The sequence below is a fragment of the Phalangium opilio genome, unplaced genomic scaffold, assembly GCF_054372755.1.
Source record: "Phalangium opilio isolate 3A_F unplaced genomic scaffold, DU_Popi_V2 ptg000077l_1, whole genome shotgun sequence".
Taxonomy (NCBI): Eukaryota; Metazoa; Arthropoda; class Arachnida; order Opiliones; family Phalangiidae; genus Phalangium; species Phalangium opilio.
The window spans coordinates 3,856,191-3,868,193 of record NW_028324185.1 but is presented as its reverse complement, the minus strand read 5'-3'; the positions used below and the strand labels follow the sequence as shown (position 1 = coordinate 3,868,193).

Genomic DNA, 12,003 nt, shown 5'->3' with positions numbered 1-12,003 from the left:
ATCCTTGCCTGTCTATTAATATTTTACGTAGGAGTAATACGTTTTTAGCGAAGTCTAGAGAGGATAAACATAAGCGAGATTGTTTTGGGAAAAAAATACTGCTTCCACTAATGGGTTTATACTCCTTGTTTCTGTTGTATAGAGTAATCATGATAAAGGCTTAAAAAATTGCAAGAGGACAGACCTTTTTTATCCTCATTCAAAAATATTTTTGGTGCTAAGATTGCTTTAAAAAAATCCAAACGGTTAGGCATTGGTAAAAAAGACAAATGATATTTTTCAAATCTAATGAGATAACGCCCACCTAGTTGAAAATTGTCCTTTTTTATCCGTGGGAGCCATTCTTAATGAGAATTTCGATGCTAGTAGGTTGTCAATTAAACTACCGGTATATTATTGTTGTTGGAAATTGGATATTAAGTCAAATTAAGTGGTTGTAAAGAGCCAGCAGGTTTTTGCCACTTCTTTTTGTGAGTATTTGATTTTTATATGTAAAATGGAGGAAGATAATGTTGAGAGTAAGGATGAAATGCGGAAGCGCAAAGCGCGGGAAAGGATGAGGGCAAAAAGGTCGGCGTTTTCATTGGATACTTAAGGTTATATAATCTTCTCGACACGGAGAGGTAAATTTTGGTTTTCCCGACTTGTTACTTCAATGTTGTTATCTTTGCAAATGTTGAATTGTTTTATTCGAGGTAATTTAGCAGCTGGGAGTTGTGGCGTTCTCCTGTAATCCAGCCCTTTGGAAGCTAGAATCGATGGATGGTATGAGGTTGGGATTCATGTGACTCATGGACTGGTGTAGATCGGACGTCAGCGTTTAGCTGGGTGTCAATATGGTCGTCTTCAGGTAGCTCATGGACCACCAGGTTGTTCTAAGGAGGGACAAAACGGCTCAAGGCGGTAACGCAGCAGGCAAACGCTCCCGCATTCGGCAGTGACGGGATAACGTCTGAGAGCGAGCTTCGAGTCACAACGCAACCAATACGACCGTACACGATTCTTTTGTTAGTCTTTACACTTCAGATAGTGATTTTAACTTCAATGTTGATATCCTTGCAAAGTTTGAAATGTTTTATTCGAGATAACTTCGCAGCTGGGAGTTGTGGCGTTCTCCTGTAATCCAGCCGTTTGGAAGCTAGAATCGATGGATGGTATGAGGTTGGGATTCATGTGACTCATGGGCTCGTGTAGATCGGACGTCAGCGTTAAGCTGGGTGTCAATATGGTCGTCTTCAGGTAGCTCATGGACCACCAGGTTGTTCTAAGGAGGGACAAAACGGCTCAGGGCGGTAACGCAGCAGGCAAACGTTCCCGCATTCGGCAGTGACGGGATAACGTCTGAGAGCGAGCTTCGAGTCACAACGCAACTAATATGACCGTACACGATTCTTATGTCAGTTTTTCACTTCAGATGGTGATTTTAACTTCAATGTTGTTATCCTTGCAAAGTTTGAATTGTTTTATTCGAGGTAACTTTGCAGCTCGGAGTTGTGGCGTTCTCCTGTAATCCAGCCTTTTGGAAGCTAGAATCGATGGATGGTATGAGGTTGGGATTCCTGTGGCTCAAGGACTCGTGTAGATCGGACGTCGGCGTTAAGCTGGGTGTCAATATGGTCGTCTTCAGGTAGCTCATTTACCACCAGGTTGTTCTAAGGAGGGACAAAACGGCTCAGGGCGGTAACGCAGCAGGCAAACGTTCCCGCATTCGGCAGTGACGGGATAACGTCTGAGAGCGAGCTTCGAGTCACAACGCAACCAATTCGACCGTACACGATTCTTTTGTTATGTCTTTACACTTCAGATAGTGATTTTAACTTCAATGTTGTTATCCTTGCAAAGTTTGAATTGTTTCATTCGAGGTAATTTTGCAGCTGAGAGTGTTGGCGTTCTCCTGTAATCCAGCCCTTTGGAAGCTAGAATCGATGGATGGTATGAGGTTGGTAATCCTGGGACTCATGGGATCGTGTAGATCGGACGTCAGCGTTAAGCTGGGTGTCAATATGGTCGTCTTAAGGTAGCTCATGGACCACCAGGTTGTTCTAAGGAGGGACAAAACGGCTCAGGGCGGTAACGCAGCAGGCAAACGTTCCCGTATTCGGCAGTGACGGGATAACGTCTGAGAGCGAGCTTCGAGTCACAACGCAACCAATTCGACCGTACACGATTCTTTTGTTATGCCTTTACACTTCAGATAGTGATTTTAACTTCAATGTTGTTATCCTTGCAAAGTTTGATTGTTTTATTCGAGGTAATTTTGCAGCTGGGAGTTGTGGCGTTCTCCTGTAATCCAGCCCTTTGGAAGCTAAAATTGATGGATGGTATGAGGTTGGGATTCATGTGACTCATGGACTCGTGTAGATCGGACGTCAGCGTTAAGCTGGGTGTCAATATTATCGTCTTCAGGTAGCTCATGGACCACCAGGTTGTTCTAAGGAGGGACAAAACGGCTCAGGGCGGTAACGCAGCAGGCAAAAGTTCCCGCATTCGGTAGTGACGGGATAACGTCTGAGAGCGAGCTTCGAGTCACAACGCAACCAATACGAACGTACACGATTCTTTTGTTATGTCTTTACACTTCAGACGGTGATTTTAACTTCAATGTTGTTATCCTTGCAAACTTTGAATTGTTTTATTCGAGGTAATTTTGCGGCTGGGAGTTGTGGCGTTCTCCTGTAATCCAGCCCTTTGGAAGCTAGAATCGATGGATGGTATGAGGTTGGGAATCCTGTGACTCATGGGCTCGTGTAGATCGGACGTCCGCGTTAAGCTGGGTGTCAATATGGTCGTCTTCAGGTAGCTCATGGACCACCAGGTTGTTCTAAGGAGGGACAAAACGGCTCAGGGCGGTAACGCAGCAGGCAAAAGTTCCCGCATTCGGCAGTGACGGGATAACGTCTGAGAGCGAGCTTCGAGTCACAACACAACCAATACGAACGTACACGATTCTTTTGTTATGTCTTTACACTTCAGATAGTGATTTTAACTTCAATGTTGTTATCCTTGCAAAGTTTGAATTGTTTCATTCGAGGTAATTTAGCAGCTGGGAGTTGTTGCTATCTCCTGTAATCCAGCCCTTTGTAAGCTAGAATCTATGGATGGTATGAGGATCGGATTCATGTGACTCATGGACTCGTGTAGAACGACCGTCAGCGTTAAGCTGGGTGTCAATATGGTCGTCTTCAAGTAGCTCATGGACCACCAGGTTGTTCTAAGGAGGGACAAAACGGCTCAGGGCGGTAACGCAGCAGGCAATAGTTCCCGCATTCGGCAGTGACGGGATAACGTCTGAGAGCGAGCTTCGAGTCACAACGCAACCAATACGACCGTACACGATTCTTTTGTTATGCCTTTACACTTCAGATAGTGATTTTAACTTCAATGTTGTTATCCTTGCAAAGTTTGAATTGTTTTATTGGAGGTAATTTTGCACCTGGGAGTGTTGGCGTTCTCCTGTAATCCAGCCCTTTGGAAGCTAGAATCGATGGATGGTACGACGTTGGTAATCCTGGGACTCATGGGATCGTGTAGATCGGACGTCAGCGTTAAGCTGGGTGTCAATATGGTCGTCTTAAGGTAGCTCATGGACCACCAGGTTGTTCTAAGGAGGGACAAAACGGCTCAGGGCGGTAACGCAGCAGGCAAACGTTCCCGTATTCGGCAGTGACGGGATAACGTCTGAGAGCGAGCTTCGAGTCACAACGCAACCAATTCGACCGTACACGATTCTTTTGTTATGCCTTTACACTTCAGATAGTGATTTTAACTTCAATGTTGTTATCCTTGCAAAGTTTGATTGTTTTATTCGAGGTAATTTTGCAGCTGGGAGTTGTGGCGTTCTCCTGTAATCCAGCCCTTTGGAAGCTAAAATTGATGGATGGTATGAGGTTGGGATTCATGTGACTCATGGACTCGTGTAGATCGGACGTCAGCGTTAAGCTGGGTGTCAATATTATCGTCTTCAGGTAGCTCATGGACCACCAGGTTGTTCTAAGGAGGGACAAAACGGCTCAGGGCGGTAACGCAGCAGGCAAAAGTTCCCGCATTCGGTAGTGACGGGATAACGTCTGAGAGCGAGCTTCGAGTCACAACGCAACCAATACGAACGTACACGATTCTTTTGTTATGTCTTTACACTTCAGACGGTGATTTTAACTTCAATGTTGTTATCCTTGCAAACTTTGAATTGTTTTATTTCAGGTAATTTTGCGGCTGGGAGTTGTGGCGTTCTCCTGTAATCCAGCCCTTTGGAAGCTAGAATCGATGGATGGTATGAGGTTGGGAATCCTGTGACTCATGGGCTCGTGTAGATCGGACGTCCGCGTTAAGCTGGGTGTCAATATGGTCGTCTTCAGGTAGCTCATGGACCACCAGGTTGTTCTAAGGAGGGACAAAACGGCTCAGGGCGGTAACGCAGCAGGCAAAAGTTCCCGCATTCGGCAGTGACGGGATAACGTCTGAGAGCGAGCTTCGAGTCACAACGCAACCAATACGAACGTACACGATTCTTTTGTTATGTCTTTACACTTCAGATAGTGATTTTAACTTCAATGTTGTTATCCTTGCAAAGTTTGAATTGTTTCATTCGAGGTAATTTAGCAGCTGGGAGTTGTTGCTATCTCCTGTAATCCAGCCCTTTGTAAGCTAGAATCTATGGATGGTATGAGGATCGGATTCATGTGACTCATGGACTCGTGTAGAACGACCGTCAGCGTTAAGCTGGGTGTCAATATGGTCGTCTTCAAGTAGCTCATGGACCACCAGGTTGTTCTAAGGAGGGACAAAACGGCTCAGGGCGGTAACGCAGCAGGCAAAAGTTCCCGCATTCGGCAGTGACGGGATAACGTCTGAGAGCGAGCTTCGAGTCACAACGCAACCAATACGACCGTACACGATTCTTTTGTTATGCCTTTACACTTCAGATAGTGATTTTAACTTCAATGTTGTTATCCTTGCAAAGTTTGAATTGTTTTATTGGAGGTAATTTTGCACCTGGGAGTGTTGGCGTTCTCCTGTAATCCAGCCCTTTGGAAGCTAGAATCGATGGATGGTATGACGTTGGTAATCCTGGGACTCATGGGATCGTGTAGATCGGACGTCAGCGTTAAGCTGGGTGTCAATATGGTCGTCTTAAGGTAGCTCATGGACCACCAGGTTGTTCTAAGGAGGGACAAAACGGCTCAGGGCGGTAACGCAGCAGGCAAACGTTCCCGTATTCGGCAGTGACGGGATAACGTCTGAGAGCGAGCTTCGAGTCACAACGCAACCAATTCGACCGTACACGATTCTTTTGTTATGCCTTTACACTTCAGATAGTGATTTTAACTTCAATGTTGTTATCCTTGCAAAGTTTGATTGTTTTATTCGAGGTAATTTTGCAGCTGGGAGTTGTGGCGTTCTCCTGTAATCCAGCCCTTTGGAAGCTAAAATTGATGGATGGTATGAGGTTGGGATTCATGTGACTCATGGACTCGTGTAGATCGGACGTCAGCGTTAAGCTGGGTGTCAATATTATCGTCTTCAGGTAGCTCATGGACCACCAGGTTGTTCTAAGGAGGGACAAAACGGCTCAGGGCGGTAACGCAGCAGGCAAAAGTTCCCGCATTCGGTAGTGACGGGATAACGTCTGAGAGCGAGCTTCGAGTCACAACGCAACCAATACGAACGTACACGATTCTTTTGTTATGTCTTTACACTTCAGACGGTGATTTTAACTTCAATGTTGTTATCCTTGCAAACTTTGAATTGTTTTATTCGAGGTAATTTTGCGGCTGGGAGTTGTGGCGTTCTCCTGTAATCCAGCCCTTTGGAAGCTAGAATCGATGGATGGTATGAGGTTGGGAATCCTGTGACTCATGGGCTCGTGTAGATCGGACGTCCGCGTTAAGCTGGGTGTCAATATGGTCGTCTTCAGGTAGCTCATGGACCACCAGGTTGTTCTAAGGAGGGACAAAACGGCTCAGGGCGGTAACGCAGCAGGCAAAAGTTCCCGCATTCGGCAGTGACGGGATAACGTCTGAGAGCGAGCTTCGAGTCACAACACAACCAATACGAACGTACACGATTCTTTTGTTATGTCTTTACACTTCAGATAGTGATTTTAACTTCAATGTTGTTATCCTTGCAAAGTTTGAATTGTTTCATTCGAGGTAATTTAGCAGCTGGGAGTTGTTGCTATCTCCTGTAATCCAGCCCTTTGTAAGCTAGAATCTATGGATGGTATGAGGATCGGATTCATGTGACTCATGGACTCGTGTAGAACGACCGTCAGCGTTAAGCTGGGTGTCAATATGGTCGTCTTCAAGTAGCTCATGGACCACCAGGTTGTTCTAAGGAGGGACAAAACGGCTCAGGGCGGTAACGCAGCAGGCAATAGTTCCCGCATTCGGCAGTGACGGGATAACGTCTGAGAGCGAGCTTCGAGTCACAACGCAACCAATACGACCGTACACGATTCTTTTGTTATGCCTTTACACTTCAGATAGTGATTTTAACTTCAATGTTGTTATCCTTGCAAAGTTTGAATTGTTTTATTGGAGGTAATTTTGCACCTGGGAGTGTTGGCGTTCTCCTGTAATCCAGCCCTTTGGAAGCTAGAATCGATGGATGGTATGACGTTGGTAATCCTGGGACTCATGGGATCGTGTAGATCGGACGTCAGCGTTAAGCTGGGTGTCAATATGGTCGTCTTAAGGTAGCTCATGGACCACCAGGTTGTTCTAAGGAGGGACAAAACGGCTCAGGGCGGTAACGCAGCAGGCAAACGTTCCCGTATTCGGCAGTGACGGGATAACGTCTGAGAGCGAGCTTCGAGTCACAACGCAACCAATTCGACCGTACACGATTCTTTTGTTATGCCTTTACACTTCAGATAGTGATTTTAACTTCAATGTTGTTATCCTTGCAAAGTTTGATTGTTTTATTCGAGGTAATTTTGCAGCTGGGAGTTGTGGCGTTCTCCTGTAATCCAGCCCTTTGGAAGCTAAAATTGATGGATGGTATGAGGTTGGGATTCATGTGACTCATGGACTCGTGTAGATCGGACGTCAGCGTTAAGCTGGGTGTCAATATTATCGTCTTCAGGTAGCTCATGGACCACCAGGTTGTTCTAAGGAGGGACAAAACGGCTCAGGGCGGTAACGCAGCAGGCAAAAGTTCCCGCATTCGGTAGTGACGGGATAACGTCTGAGAGCGAGCTTCGAGTCACAACGCAACCAATACGAACGTACACGATTCTTTTGTTATGTCTTTACACTTCAGACGGTGATTTTAACTTCAATGTTGTTATCCTTGCAAACTTTGAATTGTTTTATTTCAGGTAATTTTGCGGCTGGGAGTTGTGGCGTTCTCCTGTAATCCAGCCCTTTGGAAGCTAGAATCGATGGATGGTATGAGGTTGGGAATCCTGTGACTCATGGGCTCGTGTAGATCGGACGTCCGCGTTAAGCTGGGTGTCAATATGGTCGTCTTCAGGTAGCTCATGGACCACCAGGTTGTTCTAAGGAGGGACAAAACGGCTCAGGGCGGTAACGCAGCAGGCAAAAGTTCCCGCATTCGGCAGTGACGGGATAACGTCTGAGAGCGAGCTTCGAGTCACAACGCAACCAATACGAACGTACACGATTCTTTTGTTATGTCTTTACACTTCAGATAGTGATTTTAACTTCAATGTTGTTATCCTTGCAAAGTTTGAATTGTTTCATTCGAGGTAATTTAGCAGCTGGGAGTTGTTGCTATCTCCTGTAATCCAGCCCTTTGTAAGCTAGAATCTATGGATGGTATGAGGATCGGATTCATGTGACTCATGGACTCGTGTAGAACGACCGTCAGCGTTAAGCTGGGTGTCAATATGGTCGTCTTCAAGTAGCTCATGGACCACCAGGTTGTTCTAAGGAGGGACAAAACGGCTCAGGGCGGTAACGCAGCAGGCAAAAGTTCCCGCATTCGGCAGTGACGGGATAACGTCTGAGAGCGAGCTTCGAGTCACAACGCAACCAATACGACCGTACACGATTCTTTTGTTATGCCTTTACACTTCAGATAGTGATTTTAACTTCAATGTTGTTATCCTTGCAAAGTTTGAATTGTTTTATTGGAGGTAATTTTGCACCTGGGAGTGTTGGCGTTCTCCTGTAATCCAGCCCTTTGGAAGCTAGAATCGATGGATGGTATGACGTTGGTAATCCTGGGACTCATGGGATCGTGTAGATCGGACGTCAGCGTTAAGCTGGGTGTCAATATGGTCGTCTTAAGGTAGCTCATGGACCACCAGGTTGTTCTAAGGAGGGACAAAACGGCTCAGGGCGGTAACGCAGCAGGCAAACGTTCCCGTATTCGGCAGTGACGGGATAACGTCTGAGAGCGAGCTTCGAGTCACAACGCAACCAATTCGACCGTACACGATTCTTTTGTTATGCCTTTACACTTCAGATAGTGATTTTAACTTCAATGTTGTTATCCTTGCAAAGTTTGATTGTTTTATTCGAGGTAATTTTGCAGCTGGGAGTTGTGGCGTTCTCCTGTAATCCAGCCCTTTGGAAGCTAAAATTGATGGATGGTATGAGGTTGGGATTCATGTGACTCATGGACTCGTGTAGATCGGACGTCAGCGTTAAGCTGGGTGTCAATATTATCGTCTTCAGGTAGCTCATGGACCACCAGGTTGTTCTAAGGAGGGACAAAACGGCTCAGGGCGGTAACGCAGCAGGCAAAAGTTCCCGCATTCGGCAGTGACGGGATAACGTCTGAGAGCGAGCTTCGAGTCACAACGCAACCAATACGAACGTACACGATTCTTTTGTTATGTCTTTACACTTCAGACGGTGATTTTAACTTCAATGTTGTTATCCTTGCAAACTTTGAATTGTTTTATTCGAGGTAATTTTGCGGCTGGGAGTTGTGGCGTTCTCCTGTAATCCAGCCCTTTGGAAGCTAGAATCGATGGATGGTATGAGGTTGGGAATCCTGTGACTCATGGGCTCGTGTAGATCGGACGTCCGCGTTAAGCTGGGTGTCAATATGGTCGTCTTCAGGTAGCTCATGGACCACCAGGTTGTTCTAAGGAGGGACAAAACGGCTCAGGGCGGTAACGCAGCAGGCAAACGTTCCCGCATTCGGCAGTGACGGGATAACGTCTGAGAGCGAGCTTCGAGTCACAACGCAACCAATACGACCGTACACGATTCCTTTGTTATGCCTTTACACTTAAGATAGTGATTTTAACTTCAATGTTGTTATCCTTGCAAAGTTTGAAATGTTTTATTCGAGATAACTTCGCAGCTGGGAGTTGTGGCGTTCTCCTGTAATCCAGCCCTTTGGAAGCTAGAATCGATGGATGGTATGAGGATGGGATTCATGTGACTCATGGACTCGTGTAGAACGACCGTCAGCGTTAAGCTGGGTGTCAATATGGTCGTCTTCAGGTAGCTCATGGACCACCAGGTTGTTCTAAGGAGGGACAAAACGGCTCAGGGCGGTAACGCAGCAGGCAAACGTTCCCGCATTCGGCAGTGACGGGATAACGTCTGAGAGCGAGCTTCGAGTCACAACGCAACCAATACGAACGTACACGATTCTTCTGTCAGTTTTTCACTTCAGATGGTGATTTTAACTTCAATGTTGTTATCCTTGCAAACTTTGAATTGTTTTATTCGAGGTAATTTTGCGGCTGGGAGTTGTGGCGTTCTCCTGTAATCCAGCCCTTTGGAAGCTAGAATCGATGGATGGTATGAGGTTGGGAATCCTGTGACTCATGGGCTCGTGTAGATCGGACGTCCGCGTTAAGCTGGGTGTCAATATGGTCGTCTTCAGGTAGCTCATGGACCACCAGGTTGTTATAAGGAGGGACAAAACGGCTCAGGGCGGTAACGCAGCAGGCAAACGTTCCCGCATTCGGCAGTGACGGGATAACGTCTGAGAGCGAGCTTCGAGTCACAACGCAACCAATACGACCGTACACGATTCCTTTGTTATGCCTTTACACTTAAGATAGTGATTTTAACTTCAATGTTGTTATCCTTGCAAAGTTTGAAATGTTTTATTCGAGATAACTTCGCAGCTGGGAGTTGTGGCGTTCTCCTGTAATCCAGCCCTTTGGAAGCTAGAATCGATGGATGGTATGAGGATGGGATTCATGTGACTCATGGACTCGTGTAGAACGACCGTCAGCGTTAAGCTGGGTGTCAATATGGTCGTCTTCAGGTAGCTCATGGACCACCAGGTTGTTCTAAGGAGGGACAAAACGGCTCAGGGCGGTAACGCAGCAGGCAAACGTTCCCGCATTCGGCAGTGACGGGATAACGTCTGAGAGCGAGCTTCGAGTCACAACGCAACCAATACGAACGTACACGATTCTTTTGTTATGTCTTTACACTTCAGACGGTGATTTTAACTTCAATGTTGTTATCCTTGCAAACTTTGAATTGTTTTATTCGAGGTAATTTTGCGGCTGGGAGTTGTGGCGTTCTCCTGTAATCCAGCCCTTTGGAAGCTAGAATCGATGGATGGTATGAGGTTGGGAATCCTGTGACTCATGGGCTCGTGTAGATCGGACGTCCGCGTTAAGCTGGGTGTCAATATGGTCGTCTTCAGGTAGCTCATGGACCACCAGGTTGTTCTAAGGAGGGACAAAACGGCTCAGGGCGGTAACGCAGCAGGCAAAAGTTCCCGCATTCGGCAGTGACGGGATAACGTCTGAGAGCGAGCTTCGAGTCACAACGCAACCAATACGAACGTACACGATTCTTTTGTTATGTCTTTACACTTCAGATAGTGATTTTAACTTCAATGTTGTTATCCTTGCAAAGTTTGAATTGTTTCATTCGAGGTAATTTAGCAGCTGGGAGTTGTTGCTATCTCCTGTAATCCAGCCCTTTGTAAGCTAGAATCTATGGATGGTATGAGGATCGGATTCATGTGACTCATGGACTCGTGTAGAACGACCGTCAGCGTTAAGCTGGGTGTCAATATGGTCGTCTTCAAGTAGCTCATGGACCACCAGGTTGTTCTAAGGAGGGACAAAACGGCTCAGGGCGGTAACGCAGCAGGCAAAAGTTCCCGCATTCGGCAGTGACGGGATAACGTCTGAGAGCGAGCTTCGAGTCACAACGCAACCAATACGACCGTACACGATTCTTTTGTTATGCCTTTACACTTCAGATAGTGATTTTAACTTCAATGTTGTTATCCTTGCAAAGTTTGAATTGTTTTATTGGAGGTAATTTTGCACCTGGGAGTGTTGGCATTCTCCTGTAATCCAGCCCTTTGGAAGCTAGAATCGATGGATGGTATGACGTTGGTAATCCTGGGACTCATGGGATCGTGTAGATCGGACGTCAGCGTTAAGCTGGGTGTCAATATGGTCGTCTTAAGGTAGCTCATGGACCACCAGGTTGTTCTAAGGAGGGACAAAACGGCTCAGGGCGGTAACGCAGCAGGCAAACGTTCCCGTATTCGGCAGTGACGGGATAACGTCTGAGAGCGAGCTTCGAGTCACAACGCAACCAATTCGACCGTACACGATTCTTTTGTTATGCCTTTACACTTCAGATAGTGATTTTAACTTCAATGTTGTTATCCTTGCAAAGTTTGATTGTTTTATTCGAGGTAATTTTGCAGCTGGGAGTTGTGGCGTTCTCCTGTAATCCAGCCCTTTGGAAGCTAAAATTGATGGATGGTATGAGGTTGGGATTCATGTGACTCATGGACTCGTGTAGATCGGACGTCAGCGTTAAGCTGGGTGTCAATATTATCGTCTTCAGGTAGCTCATGGACCACCAGGTTGTTCTAAGGAGGGACAAAACGGCTCAGGGCGGTAACGCAGCAGGCAAAAGTTCCCGCATTCGGCAGTGACGGGATAACGTCTGAGAGCGAGCTTCGAGTCACAACGCAACCAATACGAACGTACACGATTCTTTTGTTATGTCTTTACACTTCAGACGGTGATTTTAACTTCAATGTTGTTATCCTTGCAAACTTTGAATTGTTTTATTCGAGGTAATTTTG

The 12,003-nt window shown here is 46.2% G+C and overlaps 29 non-coding genes across 29 annotated transcripts; all 29 read left to right on the top strand.

Annotated features, from left to right (window-relative positions):
• The first annotated feature begins 706 nt into the window (after positions 1 to 706).
• LOC149656908 (signal recognition particle RNA) lies at positions 707 to 1,006 on the top strand. Its single transcript, XR_016370109.1, has one exon.
• Positions 1,007 to 1,095: 89 nt separating this feature from the next.
• On the top strand, positions 1,096 to 1,395 carry LOC149656907 (signal recognition particle RNA). The gene has a single exon (XR_016370202.1).
• An 88-nt stretch (positions 1,396 to 1,483) lies between these two features.
• LOC149656906 (signal recognition particle RNA) lies at positions 1,484 to 1,783 on the top strand. Its single transcript, XR_016370233.1, has one exon.
• A 90-nt stretch (positions 1,784 to 1,873) lies between these two features.
• Positions 1,874 to 2,173, top strand: LOC149656905 (signal recognition particle RNA). Its single transcript, XR_016370178.1, has one exon.
• An 89-nt stretch (positions 2,174 to 2,262) lies between these two features.
• Positions 2,263 to 2,562, top strand: LOC149656904 (signal recognition particle RNA). Its single transcript, XR_016370166.1, has one exon.
• A 90-nt stretch (positions 2,563 to 2,652) lies between these two features.
• On the top strand, positions 2,653 to 2,952 carry LOC149656903 (signal recognition particle RNA). Its single transcript, XR_016370091.1, has one exon.
• Positions 2,953 to 3,042: 90 nt separating this feature from the next.
• Positions 3,043 to 3,342, top strand: LOC149656902 (signal recognition particle RNA). Its single transcript, XR_016370203.1, has one exon.
• Positions 3,343 to 3,432: 90 nt separating this feature from the next.
• Positions 3,433 to 3,732, top strand: LOC149656901 (signal recognition particle RNA). The gene has a single exon (XR_016370195.1).
• Positions 3,733 to 3,821: 89 nt separating this feature from the next.
• LOC149656900 (signal recognition particle RNA) lies at positions 3,822 to 4,121 on the top strand. Its single transcript, XR_016370165.1, has one exon.
• Positions 4,122 to 4,211: 90 nt separating this feature from the next.
• Positions 4,212 to 4,511, top strand: LOC149656899 (signal recognition particle RNA). The gene has a single exon (XR_016370124.1).
• A 90-nt stretch (positions 4,512 to 4,601) lies between these two features.
• LOC149656898 (signal recognition particle RNA) lies at positions 4,602 to 4,901 on the top strand. Its single transcript, XR_016370199.1, has one exon.
• Positions 4,902 to 4,991: 90 nt separating this feature from the next.
• Positions 4,992 to 5,291, top strand: LOC149656897 (signal recognition particle RNA). The gene has a single exon (XR_016370194.1).
• Positions 5,292 to 5,380: 89 nt separating this feature from the next.
• Positions 5,381 to 5,680, top strand: LOC149656896 (signal recognition particle RNA). The gene has a single exon (XR_016370164.1).
• A 90-nt stretch (positions 5,681 to 5,770) lies between these two features.
• LOC149656895 (signal recognition particle RNA) lies at positions 5,771 to 6,070 on the top strand. Its single transcript, XR_016370237.1, has one exon.
• A 90-nt stretch (positions 6,071 to 6,160) lies between these two features.
• LOC149656894 (signal recognition particle RNA) lies at positions 6,161 to 6,460 on the top strand. Its single transcript, XR_016370201.1, has one exon.
• Positions 6,461 to 6,550: 90 nt separating this feature from the next.
• LOC149656893 (signal recognition particle RNA) lies at positions 6,551 to 6,850 on the top strand. The gene has a single exon (XR_016370193.1).
• An 89-nt stretch (positions 6,851 to 6,939) lies between these two features.
• On the top strand, positions 6,940 to 7,239 carry LOC149656892 (signal recognition particle RNA). Its single transcript, XR_016370163.1, has one exon.
• A 90-nt stretch (positions 7,240 to 7,329) lies between these two features.
• On the top strand, positions 7,330 to 7,629 carry LOC149656891 (signal recognition particle RNA). Its single transcript, XR_016370113.1, has one exon.
• A 90-nt stretch (positions 7,630 to 7,719) lies between these two features.
• On the top strand, positions 7,720 to 8,019 carry LOC149656890 (signal recognition particle RNA). The gene has a single exon (XR_016370198.1).
• A 90-nt stretch (positions 8,020 to 8,109) lies between these two features.
• Positions 8,110 to 8,409, top strand: LOC149656889 (signal recognition particle RNA). Its single transcript, XR_016370192.1, has one exon.
• Positions 8,410 to 8,498: 89 nt separating this feature from the next.
• On the top strand, positions 8,499 to 8,798 carry LOC149656888 (signal recognition particle RNA). Its single transcript, XR_016370134.1, has one exon.
• A 90-nt stretch (positions 8,799 to 8,888) lies between these two features.
• LOC149656887 (signal recognition particle RNA) lies at positions 8,889 to 9,188 on the top strand. Its single transcript, XR_016370135.1, has one exon.
• Positions 9,189 to 9,278: 90 nt separating this feature from the next.
• Positions 9,279 to 9,577, top strand: LOC149656886 (signal recognition particle RNA). Its single transcript, XR_016370143.1, has one exon.
• Positions 9,578 to 9,666: 89 nt separating this feature from the next.
• Positions 9,667 to 9,966, top strand: LOC149656885 (signal recognition particle RNA). The gene has a single exon (XR_016370168.1).
• Positions 9,967 to 10,056: 90 nt separating this feature from the next.
• LOC149656884 (signal recognition particle RNA) lies at positions 10,057 to 10,356 on the top strand. The gene has a single exon (XR_016370128.1).
• A 90-nt stretch (positions 10,357 to 10,446) lies between these two features.
• LOC149656883 (signal recognition particle RNA) lies at positions 10,447 to 10,746 on the top strand. The gene has a single exon (XR_016370102.1).
• Positions 10,747 to 10,836: 90 nt separating this feature from the next.
• On the top strand, positions 10,837 to 11,136 carry LOC149656882 (signal recognition particle RNA). Its single transcript, XR_016370197.1, has one exon.
• A 90-nt stretch (positions 11,137 to 11,226) lies between these two features.
• LOC149656881 (signal recognition particle RNA) lies at positions 11,227 to 11,526 on the top strand. The gene has a single exon (XR_016370191.1).
• An 89-nt stretch (positions 11,527 to 11,615) lies between these two features.
• On the top strand, positions 11,616 to 11,915 carry LOC149656880 (signal recognition particle RNA). Its single transcript, XR_016370133.1, has one exon.
• The last annotated feature ends 88 nt before the right edge of the window (positions 11,916 to 12,003 follow it).